We start from the raw sequence: 5,405 nt of genomic DNA, 5'->3' as shown, positions 1-5,405 counted from the left end.
GAAGGCGAATACCGAAGAAGATTTAATGATGAGCTGTACCAGCTTTTCGCAGTCATCAACATAGTCCAGCGAATTAAAACGCAGCGGCTTCGCTGGCTAGGCCATGTTATAAGAATGAAAGATGACGCTCCGGCTAAGAAAGTGTTTCAGGCTGTTTAGAGGGCGGTGGAGGAAGCTAGAAGAAGCAGATAATAAACGATTTAAATTTCCTCGATGTAACCAATTGGCGCACAGCGAAGAAGCGACTGGTATGTCTTGCTAGACGGCCATAACCGTTTAAAAGGTTAAGCGTAAATTAAGCAAGTAACTAAAACTCCGAAAATGGTGCCGAAGTGAACAGTCCTAAAATGGTTTCGAAATAAGTCCCGAAAAGATCCTGAATCCTGAATTATCCCTAAGTGTTCCGAATTGGTTCCGAAACAGCCCTCAAACGATTCCGAAAATAATCCAGAAGAAATCCTAAAATTGCGGCAAAATTGCATCGAAATAGTTTCAAAATTGTTTTTAAAATAATCCCGAAGTGTTCCTGAAACCATCCCGAAATGTTCAGCATCCGAATTTTGTTGAAATGACGAACATATAAAGGGGCGGTGACACTCCCATTTTTCAAAAACTTTCAATCCTTGTTGGCAACCTCACAGTTAGTCTAAATAAAAAATTTAAACGAATTAGCTCCATTTATCACTTATCTAGGAAGAGCCAAAATTTGAGCGCTGTAACTCAGATATGGTTGAACCCACGAAAAGGTACTTCAGGCTGAACTTATAAAGAATTCCATCATGTTCAACTTGCTGCCTTTGACCTCTAGCACCTGTCCCAAGACGCTAACACGCGATTTATTGTGACTTTTAATGTCTCCCTTTGCAAAGCCAAAATAAAGGCATACGAAAGTTTTCAGCTTTGTATCACAAAATCTGAGGTGATCTTTCTAATATGACTGGAGTATGAGACAAAACATGGCCAAGAAGTCGGTTTTCGTATAGAATCAGCTCTGTGACTCGTTCCAGTCAGAGCAATGAGTAGATGCGCTCTGGGAGAAGTGATCTCACAATTGAGTTTGCTATCGAATCTAGTTCGAATGGCCCCAGCTCATTCATGTGAGCATAACAAGGTCTCTTTGAAGGTACTCAAATAATCTTAGAAAGCGATAACGATATTATTAGATTCTATTAACGGATTAACTAACACCTGCAATAATTTAGCACAAAGGCATAAACTTAATCATGAAATTAGGTTTTTTTTTATAGAATGGAACTAGTTATCAATCCGAACAAAGTATTTTTTTCGATGCATCAGACTTCAGGTTCGATATTCATTGCATTTTTCATAAACTTTGCTTTGTCGCAGTAGCTGCAGTTTCAGCTTTGATAAAGTCGTAAGATAGTATACTTTCAATACAAGCCGATATACCCGCTATTGCCAAACAAGTTTTTGGGGTTTGTCCGAGTGTGTTCCTGTCATAAAAATGCAAATATGTTTTTGCTGTTATTGTACTAGCCCGACTACCTCGACAGGCATTCCTACAGCAGGAATATTCTAAGCTCCTTAACCCACTGGGGTGCTCCTCCAACCATATTCATCCGTAGTACAAGCTAGCTGGCTGTCTCTTGATCGAAAATCGAAACGAAAACGAAATCGCTCGCTTGATAGTTCCGGCTGTTTGCACTACCCTAGATGACAATATCAAATACCACGTAGTAGGTAGTATGACGCGAAGTCGTCTTGCGCTTGAGCAAGAAACAGCTGATAGATGCAGCCGGCTCCCAACCTGCAACAGAAGTATATTTCTTAATCAATCCCTGTCGCTGATACGGAGGTGAAATAATAACAGTTAGCCTACAGACGACAAAATATAAGCCTTGGCAAGCTTCCATTGGACCTTCCAGTTCTGTATAACTGTAACTAGACTAAGAGAGAGAGTCAACGTACTGGAAAGGGAAATAGTGAACAGACTACTTTTCGCTCCCACTGGATTTCGGGAAAAACGACAATTCCACCAGGCCTCGATGCACTGCGGCCTTTATTAAGATCCATTGTGATTTTGGAGGTAGTTCAGGTGTTCGGCTCTAAACTCATTCCACAGAGATGGGTTCAAAATACACTGCGTTATGGCAGCTGATTGCTTATCTTAAAAACAAAAGTCTTCCCCTCCGCCCGTCTTTTGTATGGCCTTTATGTTTCTGCGAGCTTATGTGCGTGAAAATGCATCTGCCTTGTGGCAACCGTTCGGAACTACATAAGACCTGTAGGAGAAATTAAAAAGAAGCACGACGCAAATTGAAAGATGAGTCAGCCTAAATCCCCACATAGGCTTCAGTTTATTGCCTGTTTTTTTTTTCAGAGATTTCAGTGGAGGACAGAGGGGGATAAAAGAACTTCGGTATATGGCTAAGTATCTTAAAATCGAGATGTTTTGGCAGTGCAATATGAATTGCCGCTAGACGAAGCACAAACACTTTTTAAGTTTTAGGTCTTTAGGTGCTCTATCCACTGCGTTCTCCCGAATTGCACTTATGTTTTCTTTAGTTAGGATCCGTATAAAGAGAAAAAAGTGGCTAAATGAGCTCACGAAACTCTTGTTCCAAGAATTACCTCCTGGGGTATCGAAGGATGTCTGTGTAAGTTCTGGAAGACAGAACGAATGCAGGTAGGGCTAAAGATAGCAATAAAGGTTGAAGAAGAGGTAGGTTAGGTTGAAATGGCTGGTCAATAAAGACCTCGCATAGTATGTCCATAGTGTTACCAGAATTTGTTTAACGACCAAACGGATAACCCCCAATCAAGTGCCAGGAGTTATGTTATAAAATCACTCCGTTCACTTGGCAAATACTCGAGATCTGGCAACTCTGCCGCCCCTAATAGCTGGAGCCTTGACCTGGCGAGCGCAAGATACGAACACAGAACGTGTTCTACCATTTTTTCCTACACCTGATGAGACCTAACTTATAAGCAGAGTGCAGTGTCCAGTTAGTATGCAGCTGTGATAACAGCACCAAGCTGCGAGCTGGCACAGCTAAAATTAAACCAGGTCATGCGTAATGTAAATATGTGGATGGCTGAGCACGGTCTCCAGTTAACAACAGTAAACACGGAGATCGTCATCCTCACAAAGAGACGTATTCCCACTACCAGGAACATGATGGTTGGGGACCAGCCAATGGAAACACTCGCTTCAACGAAACATCTGGGAGTGAGGTTAGACAGCAAAATCAACTTCTCGGATCACATAAAAGGAGCCTGCGAAAAAGCTGCGCGCACAAAAGTGCATTTGAGTAGATTAATGGCAAACACAGGTGGCCCAAAGCCATGTACAAGGAAGTTGCTTGCATCAGCCTCGGATTCTATACTCTTATATGGTGCAGAAATCTGGGCGAACGCAATGAAATACCGGAAGAACCGAGTCGCCCTCACCTCGGTCCGACGCAGAGGGGCGCTGCGAATATCTTCGGCTCAACGCACGGTATCGGCTGAAGCTGTCCTGGTCGTTGCGGAAACCATACCGATATATCTTCTCGCTGAGGAGAGAAAAGCAATATACGACAACGAATCGCAAGCAAGTAGAGCTTCTGTTGCCATGCAGGCGCGAGAAGAATCGATCCGACGCTCGCAAGATCAGTGGAGCAACAGCATTGTAGGAAAGTGGACTAGGGAACTAATCCCTGAACTGAATCCATGGTTGAAGCGACCACACGGAGAGGTAGACTTTTACCTGACCCAGTTTCTAACGGGACACGGTTACTTCCGCAAATAGCTACACAGAATGGGTAAGGTTGATACCCGAGCTGCCTGTAATGTGGGAAAATAGATGATGTACGCCACACCTTCTTCGAATGCAGGCACTTCTCCGATTAGCGAAGGAGGGTAGAAGAGGTACTTGGTGACCTATCCCCGGGCAGTGTCATTAATAACATGTCAGCACATATGTGAGGCATATACTTATCAGTAAACGAGAAGACGAATGCCTAGCCCATTAGTGTGAGAGTAGCCGTAGAGCTCACATAGCGCGCACCCGTACCCGAAGTAATGCTAAACGCGGTCCCAGGTACGGGGATTTGCGCGGACCGTGGGAGGTTAGGTTTTAGTGGGTAGGCCTTCATGGAAGAAGGGAGACCTACACTCGGAGAGTCTCGCAGTGAGGCTTAAATATCCCGGTCAGTGCATCCTCCTTCCACGAAACACAGAAAAAAAAAGTTAGTATGCCCATTAACCTGGGTCGATTTGTATTTTTGTAAAAACGCTGGCGATAACAGTTTTTGACCATTTCGCCATTTTTTTTCGCAGGCTCGAAAATTATTTTTTTGGGAATGCGTAGTAAAACTTTTTTCCTGAGCCCAAATCCTATCGAAAAATCGATGGCGCGATATCGGTTAATAAATCGACCCAGTCTAATGCCCATCGTGAGCCTTAAGTCTTTTCTTTTCAGAGATATGAGCCAGTTGTGAGGATTTGAACATAATCTTAGAAATATTGCAGCTCCGAGCTTTTGCCCACGCCTTTCCAGCTTTATGGATCAAAATGCAACTCTTATCTCTTTTGATTTCTTCCAAATGGATAGGGACATCTATTATCGTTTGCCAACGCATCGACCTTTTCGTTACCTATTATCCTTTTATGACCAGGAACCCTACATAGATGTGTGGTCGGTCTGAACGAAGTTTTTCCAATGCTTCTTTCTACATTCTAGAGCACTTCTTGATGAAGTACTGTGTCAGATTATTGAATTAAGCGCCGACTGACTATCAATATATACATATATATATGGGGTATTCCATCCCATTTCGACCAATTTTGAACCCGACCCCTTTAGAATTGGCTGAAAGTTTTTCTTCTTTTTCTAGCTTACGAAAGACGTTTTTTCAAATTTTTTCAAATTTTTTCATCCAACTCAAAAAAAGTTATGAATTTAAAAAAAAACACCGTTTTTGTTTTCAAAATGCTATAACTTTTTCAAAAATTTACCGTTTGAGAACTTTTTTTTTTTTAAATTTGTTTTTAAATGTACTTTTCGGAAAAAATACAAAAAAATTTTTAAAGTTTTTGTTTTTTTCAATTAAACAAAAAAAAAAAAAAAAAAAATCGGCCCACTCCGGGATTAGTGGGGATGATTGCAGAATTGATTGAAGTTTTTTATGAGAAAAAAAATGGCGAAATTCAAAAAATCTCGAAAAAAAATTACAAAAAAAAACTTTAAAATTTTTTTGTATTTTTTCCGAAAAGTGCATTGAAAAAAAAAACTAAAAAAAAAAAGATCCCAAACGGTCAATTTTTGAAAAAGTTATAGCATTTTGAAAACAAAAACGGTGTTTTTTTTTAAATTCATAACTTTTTTTGAGTTGGATGAAAAAATTTGAAAAAATTCTCAAAAACGTCTTTCGTAAGCTAGAAAAAGGAGAAAAACGTTCAGC

This window comes from Eurosta solidaginis, chromosome 2, assembly GCF_040869045.1.
Source record: "Eurosta solidaginis isolate ZX-2024a chromosome 2, ASM4086904v1, whole genome shotgun sequence".
NCBI lineage: Eukaryota > Metazoa > Arthropoda > Insecta > Diptera > Tephritidae > Eurosta > Eurosta solidaginis.
Note: the sequence above shows the minus strand (reverse complement) of the source record.